The 21,746-nt window shown below is 37.3% G+C and overlaps 1 protein-coding gene across 1 annotated transcript in view; it reads left to right on the top strand.

The window, feature by feature from the left end:
* The window catches only part of CNR2 (cannabinoid receptor 2), a 148,226-nt gene that overhangs the window by 33,109 nt on the left and 93,371 nt on the right, over positions 1-21,746 (top strand). The window contains exon 4 of the mRNA XM_053707172.1: positions 1,149-1,236. The gene's annotated coding sequence lies outside the window, so the exon portion shown is untranslated. The remainder of the gene's footprint in view (positions 1-1,148; positions 1,237-21,746) is intronic.

Raw genomic sequence — 21,746 nt, 5'->3', positions numbered from 1 at the left:
TATATTTACATCCATTCATAGTTTCATACTTGCAATTACTACATTTACTGGATATTGTAAGGCTATTCTGCGAGACATTTCTGAAACAGGGAATATATTACATAATTTTTGTTAATAATGTGATGTTTTGTCACGCACCAAAACTCAGGTATGCCTACATAATGTAGGAATCCCTTATCAATGTCTTTAGGTTAAAAACAAAAATATGTCCTTGATTCCTTAAAGGGACACTAAACACCTGATAAAAATCATTAAAAAGTATGTTTTATTATGAATTAAAATCAAGTAATCACTACTGTCTAGTTTATTTGTTCACCTTACCCCTAAAGTGTTGAAAAAAATCGATTTGAAGATGAATGCTAATCGGGTGCATTATTCTCCCATGTAAGGTGCCATGTTAGAACGCACGTTACACTGGGTCACAGCAGTCATGTGACTTGTGCAGATGAAAAACACAGCAGCAGCAGCACTCAATGTTATGCAGACAGAGCCTGTCCTGCAGTTTATGTTATAAATCTGTTACAGGAAAAAAAGATTTTATTATTATGTTTTTGTATGCAAACAAAGCTTACTTTTTCAAACGTTACCACTGAATTGAATTCCTAATGTGTGTGACTGTACATAGCACTCGGCAGGGTTATAAATGTAAATCATTCTCTTCTCTGAGTCTGACAAGCTCCGGTCTGGAGAGGGAGGGGCCGAGGGGGAAGAGAGAGCAGAGAGACTCCGTGAAGAAAATAGACTAAATAACTCATGCTGGAAATACTTTTTACTGGAGATTTGTTCTATGCAATATTTTATTTTCATACATCTGCATTACATATATTACTGTATATATGTGATGTAGATGTATGAAAATCGATGTTGGTGTATCAAATGAATCTACTTCATTTATTTGATCACCTACTTCAACCTCATAATAAAAAAGGTGTCTCTGGATTTGAAGAAAATGGCATCATTTGAAATTGATTATTTATCTGGTTTGCTTCATTCAGAGTCACCCACTGAGAGTAAGTCAGAGGGGTTTGTCCATCTTCTAACTCAAATTTAGAAGCAGTTTTAAGTTATCAATGCTGACATTCTGTCTTTGCCTTGTTTGTCTTCTATAACCAAAGTCCTTAGGTTAATGACATGTTTTACTTTTATAGGAGGTTTCCATCTTGACCATAAAGGTTTCGCTGCTTGAACTCTTTCCTGGACAAACTGACCAACCTGTGGTGTCCAAGCTCATAAAAGGTTAGGTGTAAAAGCAGGTTGTGCAAAACAATCACGTATTTTCTTGGTAAAATAGATAATTGCTCTAATCTCCCTGTGCAGAAAGGTACTCAGTATTAAACATTGTATTCATAGGTATACCATATAACAATTCATAAGGTGTTTTCCCAGAAATAACAGAAGGTATATTATTTAAACTAACTTGTACATAAGTTAACAGGGGATACCACTGTTTTGGGCGGTTAGTTAGTAACTTGGTTAACAATCGTTTTACCTCAGCATTTTTCCACCAATTGTAGTGGTTCACACCTTATTCAATTATAAGGTCTTAAAGCACAGTTATATTGAAATATGAATTCCAAGCACTGACCTTTAATATTATACCAATGAAATAGGTCTCATTTCTTACAAAGAAAGTTTCTGAGTACAATGATAAGAAATGGTATTTGAGAAGATAACAATTGTTTAAAAATAAATTTTTATTATACAGAAAAATCAGCTTACAGAAGTAATATAAAATTAAATTCATTTAAATCCAAAATACACACAGAGTTAAAAGACTATCAGTTAAACTTGCTTTCAATAACAATTGTTTACATACCACTCGAAATGACTTCTTTGCAACCAAATCTTATCCTTAGAGATGCTCTATAATATCCTGTCAGTGTCACCTGCCTCATGTTTACAACAAGGTGTATTTATAGTTTTTTATTTGGATGACGTCATCATTTATTGTTTTCTTTTTATATGTATTTTTAGCATCATTATAACATCAACAAAACTTGTCTAGCTTTTCCGATCAACAGTTTTGTATGTCAACAACGTGGCCTTGAAAATCTGTTATACAAGAGTTTAGACATACGCACTTGTAATTATTGCAATGAGCATCCATCTTAGGATTTTCTAATACAAAGTTAAACAATCCTCCATTTTAGTTTCAGTACAGAAAATCATATAACATCATTTGTTACTGTTTTAATTCCACTAAACATAGTTATAAATCTTATATATTGTAAAAGAACTTTATTAAAACATATATTTGAATATTGCAGGATAAGCATATGAAAGATTTATATTCATCCTTTATAAACATGATATATATGTAAGGTTATACTCCTTTATGTATAGGAGTTGTATATGAAAGATTTAAAAGATATCTTTCATTTATAGTAAGTTATAAGTGTCTTTCTGAAAGAATGTATTTCTTACTGTTGGTATAGTTTTTAATCAAACATTTTATAGCAATGTTAATATGCAAAATAACATTTACATAGCAGCTTTTATTGAGACAAGCATGCTATAAACAAAGTTTATTTGCAAAGATATGCATTGTTAACTAAAAATTACATTTACAAGCACAGGTTATCACAGGATTAATGAAATCCTGTTACAAGTTTTAAATATATAACAATGGACATAGCCTGAAGCATTAAAATTTATACACTGTAACTTATAAATCCATAAAAATTGGATATGCCCATTACTTGTTTTAATAAGGAGTATATTAATGAACTCATTGGTAAGGAAATTTTCTCACATCATTACATAACACAACAGGGACCAAACAGCAAGTTAATTTATATTGATATTTGGTACCCTTAAATTCCAGCAACAATGGACGGGTAGTGAATTTCACAATCAAAATGCAATAAAATGTGATTGGACATATGCACAATAGTCCACAACAATAGGATATTTTAGGACTAACATAAGAATATAATTGGGATCTAAACAGAAGTATTTATGATGGGTTATACATAAATTATATTGTGTTGACATGACACTCCCATTTAGGTATTTTTAAAGTTGTGATTGAATGCTATGTATTTATGTACTTGTAACGATTGTGTATCAGAGTTTGACATGATGTCAAAATTTTAGAAATAGGCTGACTACACCCCCAGTACCTTGAATGGGATTAATTAAGCACCCATACACCTGAGAGGTGTGTCAGCTAATAGATGATAGGGATTGGTTATTTGTTATATTTAAGCCAGAACTCTCATTATGTGAATAGAAGCCTGATGAAACAGACAGCAGTCTGAGAAACGCGTTGCATTCTGTATTTTTAATGTCAGAGTCATATGGTTGACATCTGAATTTTATATACCATTAAATTGTGGATTTTTATACTTCTTCTGAGAGTCTGTGCCTATTTTATCTACTGAGGACACTGAGGACACCGGGGACACCGGTATTAACGCTGTGACAGTGAGCTGGGACACTGCAAGTTCCCAGTCTACCCTATTTAGCACAATTTGGTGCTGCTCCACTTGTGAGTATCTATTTGGCATTTATTTAGTCCATTTTACATCAACTGTATCACACTAGGAGGCTTCTTTGTTTTGTGATATTGTTCACAGTTAAAGTTTAAATATTGTTTGTTTCACTTTTGTTGAGATATTCACTATGAGTGAATGAATATCTGTTAATATAGTGAAGGATTCTCTTTATTCAGAAAATCCCTTTTCAGGATAGTGTAAATAGTGCAGTTTCAATTTTATATAAATCTTACTGCAATTAAATGTATAGATATTGTTCCTTCAACGAAATGTATAATTCATTTTTGGTTGTTTGCTGCAGACTAGTTACTGTATATCAGAGTTTTAGAATGACCCAGATTCCTTTGATTTGATCAGTCACTAAATTCCCAATAAATGTATTTCGTATTACAGGTAGTTTACTTCTATTAACTTTACTTCAGTATCTACAAATGAGTTAATGTGTGCACTCTATCTTGGTTACAAACATGTACAAATATGGTGCTAGCAGTCATAATATAATTATTAAAATAATATATAAGAGAAGTCACAGCTAAAAGTAGAAGCTGTGATAAAGAATGACAAGGCAGCACACAAATTGCATAAATAACAAGTGGTTTATTTGCTAAACCTACATATGTCAAAAACAAAATTACCCCAAACCCATTGTGTAGGTAAAAAGGAGTGACATATATAAACCAGGCCTGGTTGTACCTATTATCTAGCACAAAACCGTGTAACTACGGTTCCAATAAACAATTATATTGTAACAAATCATGTCAAAATATTCCGCTTGCTACAAACGAACATGTGATAGATAAATTGTTGCAACAATTATTCCAATAAGACACAGATTACCAAATGTCCATAAGTATCAGAGCACTTAGTGTGAATCACACGCTCTGTATATGAAATTGTTACAAAGAAGCAGTTCCAGCGTACTGATTGGAAAAACAACTTGATTACTGAGCAAGCAGCCTCACCACATTTGCGGTACAAAGTTCCAGTGTATCATCCAAAACCAGCTTATATAGTTACCACTTGATCCACTTCAAACCTTGCATATACCACATGCCGGATCCCTGGTAATTCTCCAAACAAAGCGGTTTGTATAAAGGCTCCTATGCGGTTAATGCCTCCTTGTATTCACAGGACCGGAACTTCAATTCAAGACTGCTGTATGCTTGTCAGTTGTTAGAACCACATCTGTAAGGATTCCAGTTCACCTTTTCCAGCTCTCCTTATCACCTGTTCTCTTCTTGCCTGTATTTAAGGCATCACCTGACTGCAAACAGGTGCTTAGTTATTGCACTTGTAGCAGCTACCTGCAACTCTGCATACCTGCGCTATTGTGTTCTCATTCAAGCCAAGTTTTGCATTTCAAATCTTTTACAAAATCTCCAAGGATCCACTACAGCATTCCCATCTCTGTGGATTTCTTTGATGAACTTTTGTCAACGTTTACAACTCTAACGTATCTTTTTATGGCAGTCTTTTGCAAGTGACCTGCTGTGTTTTCTGCTCTGCTGCAGCGAATCATAAAGCCTCACTGCAACACCCAGCTTACCATTCCTAGAGTCTCTCCTATAAAGGATGACTTACCCAGGTCTGTACTACAATCTTCTATAAGATTTTTATTGTTTGTACAGCCTGTTACTCTACAAGTATTCTGTTTCATTTGTGGCTCCTTGTCTCATCTCTTCACTTCCTGTGCTGCATTGGGAGTCTTTCGCATACAATAATCTACAGTCTGATGCATGAACTGCAACCCTGTATCCAATGTTATATATGAACTCTATGTTCCTGATTAACTCTCCTATGTTGATTTTGCTTTTGGAGATAATCTTTATAACTAAGAGTAATTTAATTTAAAATTATTTTTCACCTTTTATACATACAGTCTATGCAAATTAATAGCCTGTTTTACAAGGTGATACAAGCACTCACTAGTAAGTCTGCAGTTGTGGTCCTTATACCTTTTCACAAGGCAATTTATTTCCAGACCTCACAGAATAACTAAGCCACTATGGATCCAGCAGACCTGCCTAACATAGTGTATAACCTATCTCATAGAGTGGATGAACTCACTCAAGGTTTGAGGGAGTTAAAGGCTGAAAACGACAGTCTAAAGAAAGCTATGAAGGAGATATCATCCCCTAAGTCACAGCCTACTGATTCAACACTTGAACCACGTATCTCCCCTCCAGATCCCTTTAATGGGGACCGAGCATTCTATCGTCAATACAGAAATGCTTGCCTTTTAACATTCGATTTAAAACCTCTGACCTACCCTAATGACAGAGTGAAAGTACTGACTATGAATTCCTACCTACGAGGGGAACCCCGTGTTTGGGCTGATACCCTCTTCGAAACTAATAGTCCGATTCTCTCTTCACTGCAATCTTTTTTGGCTGTTATGGATGAGCTGTATTCTGATTCAAATGTCCAGCTCACAGCTGAGACCAAGCTTAGGAAACTTGAACAAGGCAACCGCCCTGTTGAATCTTACATAACGGACTTTAAACAGTATGCTACCGACAGCCAATGGAACACCATAGCATTGAAAAATCAATTTTGCTTAGGCCTGTCCGATCTAGTGAAAGACGAACTTGCCCACACTGAGCTCCCTGAGTCTTTGGAAGGTCTCATTAGACTGTCAATGCAGATTGATCGGCGGCTGAGAGAAAGAAAGTCAGAACGACATTACAGTGATACCACTCATAGAAGACCTGTCATGCCGACACATACATCTCATCCCTCAACTTCAACCAACCCTGAGCCTATGGAGATTATTGTCTTCAGAGGACCCCTCTCTTCTGAAGAGAGATTCAGAAGAAAGTCTAGAGGCTTATGTATGTACTGTGGCTCCTCTTCTCACTCAATCCGTGAGTGCACCTCCCTGCACAAGAATAAAAACAGTAAGTCTCATTCTTCTCTGACTTCCTTAATTGTGCATGATCAGCCAGCTCATTGTATGTTACCTCTCTCATTGCAGTGGGACAACAGGCATATGAAGACAGAGGCAATAATTGACACTGGAGCTCAAGGCAATTATATTGATGCTTCCCTTGTAATGAGTAATAAAATACCTCTAAGCAGAAAACTATCTCCTATCTCTATTAAAGTTGTTGATGGTTCTGAAATATCTTCTGGTCCTATCACTCACCACACTATTCCCATTCTGGTAACTACTGTTGGTTTACACCAAGAATACATCACCTTTGATGTTATTACTTCGCCTCTGTTTCCCATTGTTTTAGGAATATGCTTGTTGCAGCTACATGAACCAGATATCACTTGGAACTCCCTACAACTCGATTTTAACTCATCCTACTGCAAGCAGACCTGTTACCAACACCGTTCCTTACTACACCTGTCAGAAACCACACATATTCCAAGTGTTTATTTGAAGTTTTCTGATGTCTTCAGTAAAAAAGAAGCGGAAACTCTCCCGCCTCATCGCTCCAATGACTGCCCCATTGATCTAAAACCAGGCACCTCCCCACCGTTTGGTCATCTCTACCCACTTTCACAACCAGAATTGGATCATCTTAAGTGCTATCTGGATGACAACTTAAAAAAGGGTTTTATTCGTCCCTCTGTTTCTTCAGCTGCTTCTGGGTTTTTCTTCGTTAGGAATAAGGATAACTCTCTACGCCCCATTATCGACTTCAGAGAACTAAACAAAATAACGATCAAAACCGCTATCCGTTGCCACTTATACCGGAATTAATTGAAAGGCTTCAGCATGCTAAAGTATTTACTAAACTGGACTTGAGAGGAGCTTATAATCTTGTCAGGATAAGGAAAGGCGATGAGTGGCTGACCGCTTTTAGAACTCGGTACGGCCTTTTTGAATACCTGGTCATGCCATTCGGACTCACCAATGCGCCTGCTACCTTCCAGTTCTTTGTGAACAATATCTTCCACAATCTACTTGATGTTTGTGTTATAGTGTACCTGGACGACATTTTGATCTATTCCAATAACCTTGAAGAACACATAAAACATGTCAGCTGGATACTCTCCCGTCTTCAAGTTCATCGACTTTATGCAAAGTTGGAGAAATGTGTCTTTCATACCACTGAAATTGATTTTCTGGGTTATACCATTGGACCCCAGGGCATACAAATGCAAGATAATAAAGTTGAATCCGTCAAATCCTGGCCTCAACCCACAAATAGGAAAGATCTGCAACGCTTCCTTGGATTCAGCAATTATTACAGGAAATTTATTAGGAATTTCTCTCATAAAGTTAAGCCTTTAACCTCACTCACTAGTGTTTGTGTTCCTTTCCATTGGAACGATGCCACAACTAAAGCTTTTCAATCACTCAAGGATTCTTTCACCTCCGCTAGTATTCTGCAGTTTCCTGATCCTTCTCTGCAGTTCACTCTTGAGGTGGATTCTTCGGACTATGCTGTTGGTGCAGTTTTATCACAACGAAATGACCTTCAAAAACCACTTCATCCCCTGGCTTTCTACTCAAAGATACTCTCTTCTGCAGAGATGAACTACTCTATCGGTGAAAAGGAGTTACTTGCCATCAAGAGGGCTTTCGAGAACTGGAGACATTTGCTAGAGGGCACGTCTCTTCCTATTCTCATATATACCGATCATCGCAATCTTGAATTTTTACAAAAAAACAAAACACTTTCAGGCAGACAAGTTCGCTGGAGTTTATATTTCAGCAGGTTCAATTACCAAATCATTTACAGACCTGGATCTAGGAATGGTAAGGCTGATGCGCTTTCCAGAAGGGATCCAAGACCAATTAACACCCAAGAGCCTACCTCAATTATCCCAGCTGAAAGATTCATTGGTCTCCTACCCTCTTTTGAATCACAGGTACAACATTCTCTTCTCTTCGACACAGAGATTCCTTTCCAACAACTTATCCACCCGGATAACTTGTACTTCCATGGTGAGAAACTATATATACCAAAAGATCATAGGAATGATGTAATAAGACAACACCATAATCCTCCTCTTATTGGACATCCTGGTATAAAGAAAACTAAATCCCTTCTTGACCGTTTATATTGGTGGCCAGATATGGTTTCTACAGTTAAATCCAATATACAAGACTGCACCATCTGTATTACTTCTAAAAAAGAAAGGAACAAACCTTACAGTCACCTTTTACCTATTGAAATACCCAACAGACCTTGGCTTCATATCGGAATGGACTTCCTAGTGGAACTACCATTCTAGTTGTCACAGACATTCTGACTAAAATGGCGATTTTCATTCCATTTCATAAATTACCAACCTCCAGTGAAACAGCTGAACTGTTTCTGAGTTCTGTTGTTAGGTACCACGGTCTTCCAACTATTATAACAACTGACCGGGGTACTCAGTTCACTTCTAAATTTTGGAAACATCTTTCCCAACATCTTCAAATTGACGATCGCCTAAGTACGGCTTTTCATCCACAAACTAATGGGCAAACTGAGAAACTGAACCAATGGCTTGAGCAGTATGTCCGCTGTTACTGCTCATACCACCAAACCAACTGGGCACACTACCTATACATGGCTGAGTTTGCTTACAACAATTCCAACCACAGTTCCACTAACTTGTCACCATTTTTTGCAAATTATGCATTTCACCCCAACTTCACGATACAAGATTGTGAGCCAGGTTGATGACCTCTTGCAAACCATAGCGGAGAATTTCCATTTCCTAAAAAAGAATATACAAACCGCTCAAGCTTCACAGAAAAAGTACTACGACTTACGCAGAAGACCCGCTCCCACTTATGTGGTTGGAGATAGGGTTTGGCTCTCCACCAAAAACATTAAAATACCAGTTCCTTCTAAGAAACTTTCCGGTTTATACATTGGTCCATTCCTTATTACCCGAGTTGTTAACCAGAATGCAGTTACCTTGGAACTTCCCTCCCCTTGCCTATACATTCGACCTTTCATGTGTCATTGTTGAAACCGGCCACTGATTCAACTCCTACCAGCAGTATCCTGCCTCCTGCGGCCTCACCATTGGACTCTGATTCCTTTGAAATCCAGGATCTTCTTGATTCTAGAATCTGTAATGGGCAATTGCAATATCTTGTTCGCTGGAAAGGTTTCACCCCTGATGATGACACCTGGGAACCCTATACTCACATTGATGCTCCTCATCTTCTTTCCAGATTTCATAGACGTTACCCTCAACGTCCGAAGCATCAAGCCGAGGATCGGCTTCCTTGATGGGGGGCGTATGTAAGGATTCCAGTTCACCTTTTCCAGCTCTCCTTATCACCTGTTCTCTTCTTGTCTGTATTTAAGGCATCACCTGACTGCAAACAGGTGCTTAGTTATTGCACTTGTAGCAGCTACCTGCAACTCTGCATACCTGCGCTATTGTGTTCTCATTCAAGCCAAGTTTTGCATTTCAAATCTTTTACAAAATCTCCAAGGATCCACTACAGCATTCCCATCTCTATGGATTTCTTTGATGAACTTTTGTCAACGTTTACAACTCTAACGTATCTTTTTATGGCAGTCTTTTGCAAGTGACCTGCTGTGTTTTCTGCTCTGCTGCAGCGGATCATAAAGCCTCACTGCAACACCCAGCTTACCATTCCTAGAGTCTCTCCTATAAAGGATTACTTACCCAGGTCTGTACTACAATCTTCTATAAGATTTACGTTAAGTTTGTACAGCCTGTTACTCTACAAGTATTCTGTTTCATTCGCAGCGTCTGCCGCTGTCACTCAAGTGTTCCACTCCTCCCACCTTCCTGAACACAGCTCCACTCTATTGCTGTCTGCAGACACAGCTCCTTGTCTCATCTCTTCACTTCCTGTGCTGCATTGGGAGTCTTTCGCATACAATAATCTACACTCTGATGCATGAACTGCAACCCTGTATCCAATGTTATATATGAACTCTATGTTCCTAATTAACTCTCCTATGTTGATTTTGCTTTTGGAGATAATCTTTATAACTAAGAGTAATTTAATTTAAAATTATTTTTCACCTTTTATACATACAGTCTATGCAAATTAATAGCCTGTTTTACAAGGTGATACAAGCACTCACTAGTAAGTCTGCAGTTGTGGTCCTTATACCTTTTCACAAGGCAATTTATTTCCAGACCTCACAACATCAGAGTAACTCGGTGCGCTTAGAACCAGCTGCCAGGAAATTAGCACTCCACTTCAAACAGTTGCCGCTTCACGAACGTCAGCATGACGCGTTTCGCCCCTCCCCTTTAGTGGGCTGACTTTAGGGCTTCATCGGATGCTTGTGTGTGGTAATGACACCACTTATATAGCTCAATGGCTAATTTAAATATTTAATTGATGACGGTTTTAACACCATGCTGCAACCATATACAAAGTTAGACAACAGCTTTTATTTGCACATACATCATATTTGTGAATAATTACATGTTATGCAATATATTTGGGTATCTTTTTCATTCCGGGATGGCAAAAATAAAAAACCACACAAATGTTCAAAAATTGCAATTTTCACATCTCCCAACTTTTCTTATATTTTGGGCAAGACTAATGACTACTATATATGCAACTTTATTAATATAGAGATAGAAATACCAAGGGTTACTATTTGTCCCCTACAAAGAAAGTGTTCTACAGAAAACATGAGAAATCAATTTTTTCATTAAGGCCATTTGGAGCCAGTGTATTTAAACGATAAATCCATTGGGATTCATTCCTTAATAGCATATTATCAACATCACCCCCACGGCGGTGCTGTTTTATATGCTGAATGCCAGTCACTTTCATAATAGTAAAATCAGAATTATGATATAATTCAAAGTGTCTGGCCACCGGACTATCCTGATCTTTGTTCTTAATGTCATCCCTATGCTCTCTGACTCGATCTTTCAGGTCACGTTTAGTTTTTCCTATATAAAATAGGGGACATGAACAGTGCAGGAGGTAAATGACACCTGTAGTGTTACAGGTGATCGATTGTTTTATATTATATTGTCTACCTGTTGAGGTTTCAAATTTGCATGTTTTTTGTATGAACCTGCAATACACACAATGCCCACAAGGGCTACAGCCTTGCCATTTTCCTCTTGCACTTAACCAATTGGTTGTTGGTTTTCTTATGTATTCACTTCTGACAAGCTTATCTTTGAGACTATCAGCTCTATGTGCTGTCAACAAAGGGAAGTCTCCTACATAAAAAAAATATTTTTTCATTATATCTCTAAGTTTGCCCCAGTGTGAATTAAACTTAGTTATAAGGCATACCTTATCTCCATTACTTTTAACTGCATTCCGTCTATAGAGCAGATCATTTCTTGTACTGTTCCTAGCCCTAGCCCAGGCCCTTTTGACCTGTCTCTTAGAATATCCTCTTTCAAGGAACCTTAAAGACATCTCTTTAGCCTGTAGTTCAAATTCCTCTAAATTGGAACAATTCCTTCTCAACCGAAGGAATTGGCCAACTGGAATGCCAGTTTTTAAGCATTCAGGATGATGACTAGTAGCATGTAGAAGACTATTGGTGGCCGTTGATTTACGATAAACCTTAGTGGTTAGGTGTCTACCTTCTTTTCTTATTGATAAATCTAGGAATGTTGCTTCCTCTTTACTCATTTCACATGTAAGAAAGATATTATACCCATTGTCAGTGTTTAAAATACTCAAGAAATTTTCTAATAGTTCTTTACTACCCCTCCATAGGAGTAGAATATCATCCACATAGCGGAGCCAGAGTGCCACATGTGCCTCCACCAGGGATTAAAACACGAAAAAACTTCCTGTGCCTCCCATAAGCCTAGATGTAAACAGGCATAGGTGGGGGCACATGTAGCACTCATGGCCGTGCCTTGGAGCTGTCTGTAATATTTTCCATCAAATTGGAATATGTTATTGTTTAGTATTAAGTGTAACAAAGAAATTACAAAATCAGTGTGTTTCTGAAAATCATGTCCTCTTTGTTCAAGAAAAAATCTAGTCGCTCTGATCCCTACAGGATGGGGGATCGAGGAGTATAGCGACTCGACATCAAGGGTCACCAACCATGTATCTTCATCAACGTCAATGCCATCCAATTTCCTAAGGACATCCGAAGTATCTTGGACATAGGAGGGCAATGAACTTAGGAAGGGTCTCATAAAGTAGTCTATGTATTTACTCGCCCCTTCCATTGGCCCCCCTAATCCCGAGATAATCGGTCGTCCCGGCGGTTTGCTCATACTTTTGTGCAGCTTAGGGATGCAGTAAAAGGTTGGCACAATTGGAAACTTTTTGAACATGAATGCATGTTCTTTGGTTGTTATTAGCCCATCTCTCAATGCATCATTAAGAATAAACAAAAGTTAATTACAAGATGTGTCCAATGCAACTCTGTCTGTTAATTCATACTGTGTAGTGTTAGATAGCTGCCTCTGGATTTCTGTCACATAGTCATGATCATTCATGACCACCAGGTTACCACCCTTATCGGATGATTTAAAAATGAGTCCCTTACTGTTGAGTAATTCCTTAAGAGACCTTCATCATTTATACTCAAATTATCCTGAACAACTTCACAACCTTGTAATTCCCCAATCTCTCTTTCAACGCATCTTACAAAGTTTTGAATCTCTGGAGCTGTTGAGAGTGGAGGCATATACTTAGAAGTTGGTCTAAAATTGGATTTTTTAGGGTGTTGAATTTTGTCAACATCTTCATTTTGATCCTCTAAAAGTGACAGTAAATCGTCCAGTTTGTCACTACTGTCCAGAGGCACATCCGGACCAATTCTCCTATTCATAACTTTTTTAAGTACCAACTTTCTAGTAAACAAGTTAAGATCTTTTATGAATTCAAATTTGTCCAGATGTGCCGATGGACAGAAAGACAACCCTTTACTTAGCATTGACATTTGTGTGAGGGAAAGGGGAACGGAAGATAGGTTAACAACTCTGAGGGTATCTACACCCCCAGAAAGATGTGAACCCAGAATAGAGGTCACACCTTCTGATTTCTGGTTAGCATCCGTGTGCCTCTGTTGTTCCTGTATCTCCCACCACCTCTTCTCCTGTTTGAAGAGCGTCCACCTCCCTCTCTTTCGCCTACCCCCCCCTCCTTGTTTTCCACCTAAAGGGGGTAGTTCTAATGAGGAGCTGTGTAGTGTTAGATAGCTGCCTCTGGATTTCTGTGTGGATTTCAGATGTGCCGATGGACAGAAAGACAACCCTTTACTTAGACAACCCTTTACTTAGCATTGACATTTGTGTGAGGGAAAGGGGAACGGAAGATAGGTTAACAACTCTGAGGGTATCTACACCCCCAGAAAGATGTGAACCCAGAATAGAGGTCACACCTTCTGATTTCTGGTTAGCATCCGTGTGCCTCTGTTGTTCCTGTATCTCCCACCACCTCTTCTCCTGTTTGAAGAGCGTCCACCTCCCTCTCTTTCGCCTACCCCCCCTCCTTGTTTTCCACCTAAAGGGGGTAGTTCTAATGAGGAGCAAGCCACAATTTCATTTTGCTCATTATCTGAGTTGTCAGTCCCTGAGTCATATGAGTTCCTGCTGTTATTACTATTTCTGTAGATATAGATCTTATTTTTCCTCTCATCATCCTGATCTCTCATTAATTTTTTTCTCTTTCTAAATTTCACTTCATTTTGTAATTTATCCAAGTTCCTTTGAATTTTTTTATTTAGTTTTTCAAAAGCTGGATCTACAGAAAAAATATTTACAGCTACATATGCCTTTTCAACCTCCATCTTACTTTCTTCTAACTTAATTTTATCCTCTGATATCATTAATTCCATCAGTTTGATTGTACACTTAGTTAGAATTGCATTCCATTTTGCAATAAATTCATTATCGGCGTTAGGTCCCCTTAAACTAATGCCAGGGTCCAGTTTAATCCTTAGACCTCTTGGTATTAGTTTTTTTCTAACATAGTTCTCAAGGCTAGCAATCTCCCATTTAAGTTTCAATTCTTTAATGGCTTTGGCTTTATATAATTTAAATGCTGTAAACACATCCTCACTTTTTTCATCAATGTTTTGCTCATCAATGATAATTGTGGCTTTAAAAGCTTCACTCACATCACTTTGCCATCTTTCATCTGTAATTTTAAATGCCATATTGCCACCCCAGAATAAAAATTATAGCAATGTTCTTAACAATATGGAGGAAAGCAAAATATAATTAAACTCCACTTGGTTTGCAATCAAAGATAGGTGCTCAACTGAAGCAGCATATAATAAGCTGCATATATCCAAATTTACAAATGAGTTAATGTGTGCACTCTATCTTGGTTACAAACATGTACAAATATGGTCCTAGCAGTCATAATATAATTATTAAAATAATATATAAGAGAAGTCACAGCTAAAAATAGAAGCTGTGATAAAGAATGACAAGGCAGCACACAAATTGCATAAATAACAAGTGGTTTATTTGCTAAACCTACATATGTCAAAAACAAAATTACCCCAAACCCATTGTGTAGGTATAAAGGAGTGACATATATAAACCAGGCCTGGTTGTACCTATTATCTAGCACAAAACCGTGTAACTATGGTTATAATAAACAATACTGACAATGGGTATAATATCTTTCTTACATGTGAAATGAGTAAAGAGGAAGCAACATTCCTAGATTTATCAATAAGAAAAGAAGGTAGACACCTAACCACTAAGGTTTATCGTAAATCAACGGCCACCAATAGTCTTCTACATGCTACTAGTCATCATCCTGAATGCTTAAAAACTGGCATTCCAGTTGGCCAATTCCTTCGGTTGAGAAGGAATTGTTCCAATTTAGAGGAATTTGAACTACAGGCTAAAGAGATGTCTTTAAGGTTCCTTGAAAGAGGATATTCTAAGAGACAGGTCAAAAGGGCCTGGGCTAGGGCTAGGAACAGTACAAGAAATGATCTGCTCTATAGACAGAATGCAGTTAAAAGTAATGGAGATAAGGTACGCCTTATAACTAAGTTTAATTCACACTGGGGCAAACTTAGAGATATAATGAAAAAATATTGGCACATGCTGACTATTGACATTGAACTGAGAGATTATGTAGGAGACTTCCCTTTGTTGACAGCACATAGAGCTGATAGTCTCAAAGATAAGATTGTCAGAAGTGAATACATAAGAAAACCAACAACCAATTGGTTAAGTGCAAGAGGAAAATGGCAAGGCTGTAGCCCTTGTGGGCATTGTGTGTATTGCAGGTTCATACAAAAAACATGCAAATTTGAAACCTCAACAGGTAGACAATATAATATAAAACAATCGATCACCTGTAACACTACAGGTGTCATTTACCTCCTGCACTGTTCATGTCCCCTATTTTATATAGGAAAAACTAAACGTGACCTGAAAGATCGAGTCAGAGAGCATAGGGATGACATTAAGAACAAAGATCAGGACAGACACTTTGAATTATATCATAATTCTGATTTTACTATTATGAAAGTGACTGGCATTCAGCATATAAAACAGCACCGCCGTGGGGGTGATGTTGATAATATGCTATTAAGGAATGAATCCCGATGGATTTATCGTTTAAATACACTGGCTCCAAATGGCTTTAATGAAAAAATTGATTTCTCATGTTTTCTGTAGAACACTTTCTTTGTAGGGGACAAATAGTAACCCTTGGTATTTCTATCTCTATATTAATCCAGTTGCATATATAGTAGTCATTAGTCTTGCCCAAAATATAAGAAAAGTTGGGAGATGTGAAAATTGCAATTTTTGAACATTTGTGTGGTTTTTTATTTTTGCCATCCCGGAATGAAAAAGATACCCAAATATATTGCATAACATGTAATTATTCACAAATATGATGTATGTGCAAATAAAAGCTGTTGTCTAACTTTGTATATGGTTGCAGCACGGTGTTAAAACCGTCATCAATTAAATATTTAAATTAGCCATTGAGCTATATAAGTGGTGTCATTACCACACACAAGCATGCGATGAAGCCCTAAAGTCAGCCCACTAAAGGGTAGGGGCGAAACGCGTCATGCTGACGTTCGTGAAGCGGCAACTGTTTGAAGTGGAGTGCTAATTTCCTGGCAGCTGGTTGTAAGCACACCGAGTTACTCTGATGTGGTTCTAACAACTGACAAGCATACAGCAGTCTTGAATTGAAGTTCCGGTCCTGTGAATACAAGGAGGCATTAACCGCATAGGAGCCTTTATACAAACCACTTTGTTTGGAGAATTACCAGGGATCCGGCATGTGGTATATGCAAGGTTTGAAGTGGATCAAGTGGTAACTATATAAGCTGGTTTTGGATGATACACTGGAACTTTGTACCGTGAATGTGGTGAGGCTGCTTGCTCAGTAATCAAGTTGTTTTTCCAATCAGTACGCTGGAACTGCTTCTTTGTAACAATTTCATATACAGAGCGTGTGATTCACACTAAGTGCTCTGATACTTATGGACATTTAGTAATCTGTGTCTTATTGGAATAATTGTTGCAACAATTTATCTTTCACATGTTCGTTTGTAGCAAGCGGAATATTTTGACATGATTTGTTACAATATAATTGTTTATTAGAACCGTAGTTACACGGTTTTGTGCTAGATAATAGGTACAACCAGGCCTGGTTTATATATGTCACTCCTTTTTACCTACACAATGGGTTTGGGGTAATTTTGTTTTTGACATATGTAGGTTTAGCAAATAAACCACTTGTTATTTATGCAATTTGTGTGCTGCCTTGTCATTCTTTATCACAGCTTCTATTTTTAGCTGTGACTTCTCTTATATATTATTTTACTTCAGTATCTGTTGTTATCCCCTTTATGGAAACCCAGCTGTAGTCAAAAACACAGTATTCCATAAGAAGGCTATGTACCTTTAATTTTGTGGACAATCCTGTTTTCAACTTGCAAGTGGATGTTTTACCTCTATCGTGATTCTTCCAAACTCTGCGATGCGGTAGCTACCGGATGATGGTTGGGGGAGGAGACAAGCAGAGCGAAGTCGTTCTGTTCAGCTAACAGCTTCAGTGATGTCACAAAAATAAAACAAGAAATTCTTACAGCAGTTCTTATAGTTAAGTTATATTGCAACGGCTAAAGCTTGGTAAGTCCAGTAACAAACTTATACTTAACTTGGTTACTTAGTTGTGAGTGAATAGGCTTGCGGCTGAGTCTTCTTTGCAGAAACAGGTGCAGCTTGTCTGAGCGGATTCACTCGTTACCTTATGTATCCAAATGAGTTGTTACAAAGTAGTATTGCAGCAAGTACAGGAATGTTCAGAGATTTTTTCAAAGTTGATAGTTTGTTGAAGAACCTGAGCAGATAATCAGCTTAAAGGAACACTGAACCCAAATTTTTTATTTTATGATTCAGATAGAGCATGCAATTTTAAGCAACTTTCTAATTTACTCCTATTATCAATTTTTCTTCGTTCTCTTGCTTTTTTTTTTTTTTTAAAAAGAAGGCATCTAAGCTATTTTTTGGTTCAGAACCATGGAAAGCACTTGTTTATTGGTGGCGGTGGGTGAATTTAATCACCAAGAACAACACAGTGTGTTCACCAAAAATGGGCTGGCATCTAAACTTACATTCTTGCATTTCAAATAAAGATACCAAGAGAATGAAAAGAATTTGATAATAGGAGTAAATTAGAAAGCTGCTTAAAATTGCATGCTCTATCTGAATCACAATAGAAAAAAATTGGGTTCAGTGTCCCTTTAACTTAAAACCTTGTAAAGTTTTAATTGAAGCTCAGGGCCAGAGCAGTTACTAAAACCACTTCAGAAAATACTAAGCACTGATTAAAGGTTGGGTCGGCTTTTAAAGGAGGAGAACTAATGATGAGGTCAAAGTGATGACGAAATTTAAAGGTATAGTGGTTGAATGAATAAAATCCTGACACTGATATTTCCAAAGGGTTAATGACCATTGGGCCACTGATTTTACTGTTCATATATGTAGGGTAGATCCACCTCCATGACATGCATTTGTTTTTAGCCTGGCCCAATGGTGTTTTACTTTAGAGCTCTGAGCTGTATAGTAGCCTTCCTAGAGTTTCATAGCAAACTCAATGGTAGTCATTCGGGGAAGTGTTCATTATTTCTCATGGTGATTATCCATATCATAGGAGGACAACTGATGCCTTGTCTGTTTAATAACCTTCATCCTAGAGGGACATAAAAGCCCTAATCTGAAATGATAGACCCTCTTTTTCCAGTAAGGGGTCCTTTTAAGAGATGTGGCTGCTCAGATATGGGGACCGATTAACAAAACGGCCAGGTTAAAAACAATTGCATGTCACGGAGGGGGATCTACCCTGTATATATTCATAGTGAAATCAGTGGCCCAATGGTCATTAACCCTTTGAATATACCAGTTACTTATTAAAAAATAAGAATAAGAATAAGAGCACCTATGCCAGGGTTGGCATCAATTTCTGTGCCCAAAACACCATTGGGCCAGGCTAAAAACAATTGCATGTCATGGATGAGGATCTATCCTACATATATTAACAGTAAAATCAGTGGCCCAATGGTCATTAACCTTTGACAATATCAGTTACTTATTAAAAAATGGTAATCACAGCAAAAATGCCAGTGTTGGCATCAATTTATGTATATATTCATAGTGAAATCAGTGGCCCAATCGTTATTAACCCTTTGAAAATAACAGTTACTTATTCAAAAATGGGAATTGTAGCACCTATGCCAGGGTTGGCATCAATTGCTGTGCCCAAAACACCACAGGGCCAGGCTAAAAACAATTGCATGCCATGGAGGGGGATCTACCCTAGATATATTATACATATATACAATCAGTGGCCCAATGGTCATTAACCCTTTGAAAATATCAGTTACTTATTACAAAATGGGAATTAGAGCACCTATGCCAGGGTTGGCATCAATTTCTGTGCCCAAAACACCATTGGGCCAGGCTAAAAACAATTGCATGTCATGGAGGGTGATCTAGCCTGTATATATTCATAGTGAAATCAGTGGCCCAATGGTCATTAACCCTTTGAAAATATAAGTTACTTATTCAAAATAGTAATATTTTTATTGGGGTTTGGGCTTTTCGTAAAAGAACTAAATGCCCTTTTCAGGGCAATGCAAAAGAGCTAAATGCCCTTTTATGGGCAATGCCCATACATATGCCCTTTTCAGGGCAATGGGTAGCTTAGTTTTTTTTTTAGATAGCTTTTTTATTTTGTGGGTTGGGGGGTGGGGGTTTGTAATGTTAGGGGGTCTTTACATTTTTTTAAACGTAAAACAGCTGTTTAATTTAGGGCAATGCCCTACAAAAGGCTCTTTTAAGGGCTATTGGTAGTTTATTATAGATTCATTCTTTCATTTTGGGGTGTTTTTTTTTTTTTTAAAATGGTTGTTAGAATAGGAATATTTTTATTATTTTTGATAATTCGTTTGTTATTTTGTGTAAACATTTTTTTTTTCGTTTTGGACTGTTTTTATTTTTTTAGAATAGCCATTTTTTATTTTTTATGGACAGCAAAAGAGCTGAATGCCCTTTTAAGGGCAATGCCCATACAAATGCCCTTTTCATGGCAATGGGTAGATTAGGTTTGACTTGATTTTTATTTTGTGGGTTTGGGGGGTGGGGGTTTGTATACTGTTAGGGGGTGTTTGTTTTTCTTTTGTAGGAAAAGAGCTGTTATCTTTAGGGTAATGCCCTACAAAAGGCCCTTTTAAGGGCCCACAAAAAGGCCCTTTTAAGGGCCCTTGGTAGTTTATTATAGATTAGGGTTTTTTATTTTGGGGTGTTTTTTTATTTTGGGGTTTTAGAATAGGAATAATTTTTATTATTTTGGATCATATTGTTTGTTATTTTTTGTAATGGTAGTTTTTTTTTTTTTTTAAATTTTAGTGTTTTTTAGTTTTTGTAATGGTATGTTTTAGTGTATGGCAGCTTAGGTTTTATTTTAACTAGGTAGTTATTAAATAGTTAATAACTATTTACTAACTAGTCTACCTAATTAAAATAAATACAAACTTACCTGTGAAATAAAACCTAAGCTGCCATACACTAAAACATACCATTACAAAAAATAAAAAAACACTAAAATTACTATTAGTTATATTGTAGCTAGCTTAGGTCTTATTTCACAGGTAAGTTTGTATTTAGTTTTAAATAGGTATTATTAAGTTAATAATTGTAACTTTAATTTAGCTCTATTTTAAATATCTTAAAGTTAGAGGGTGTTAGGGTTAGGTTTAGGGGTTAATATAGTTTAATTTAGGTTGTTGCAATGTGGGGGTCTGGCGGTTTAGCGGTTAATAGGTTTATTTAGTGGTAGTGAGGTTTAGGGGTTAATAACTTTAGTATAGTAAGATTAGGGGTGTTTAGACTCAGGGTTCATGTTTAGACGTGGTTTTTATGGTAGGGTGTTAGGTTTAATCGTTACTTTATTTTCGCCATAGACATCAATAGGGCTGCATTACGGAGCTCTTCATTCCGCGATCGCAGGTGTTAGGTTTTTTTCTGACCCGCTCTCCCCATTGATGTCTATGGGGAAAGCGTGCACGAGCACGTCAAAACAGTGCTTGTATTTTGTGCAGTATGGAGCTCAACGCAACCATATCGCACGCACAAGGCGGCCGTATCAAAACCTGTAATGGCTGCACTATAGAGTGTTAAATAACGCAACTTTTGTTGCGTTCGTTAAATTCCCTATAGTGCGCTTAACTTGTAATCTACCTGAATGGTATTTTATTTTTATTTTTTGCCCAAAATTTCTATCGGGGGCGCTGCCCATTCCGTCCCAATGTAGGAGCCTCCACTGGAAATTAACTCACTGAATTGTTCCTTATTCTTTTAAACTGTTACAAGTATAGAATAAAATGTATTATAATAGCTATTAGCTTAGTAACCAGATGAAGGAATCTTTAAGTCAAATATTACTGGTGGGCACACGTTGATTACGTAACCTGTTGTACTCTGTTAAAACTGAATGCTGGACTGCCCAGCTTCAGAATTTGCTGTCTACATAATTTTCCCATATTGAGCAATTTGGTATGTGATCAATAAACACAATCTTAACAAAGAACCTGGTGTATTCTTTGTCTGTGGATATTTGTGTCAGGGAAAACAACAACAGTTTTGGTGCGTTCGTCAGGAATCGCAATATCTTGGAATCCTCTTCAGGCAGACATCACTGGACCCTGGGGACACTCAACAAAGACTGGTCATAACAGATAAGCCACCTTTAATGGCTTTAGCTTAATTGGTTGAGTGTCTCTAGGAAAGGGGAATATGCTTGAACATTCTGGGTGAAATGATTCCTAGAGGTTTTGTTTATTGACTTTTTGATTTGATATTGATTTT

Source organism: Bombina bombina, chromosome 3 (assembly GCF_027579735.1).
Source record: "Bombina bombina isolate aBomBom1 chromosome 3, aBomBom1.pri, whole genome shotgun sequence".
Lineage (NCBI taxonomy): Eukaryota > Metazoa > Chordata > Amphibia > Anura > Bombinatoridae > Bombina > Bombina bombina.
Note: the sequence above shows the minus strand (reverse complement) of the source record. Positions and strands in the feature narration are given on the sequence as shown.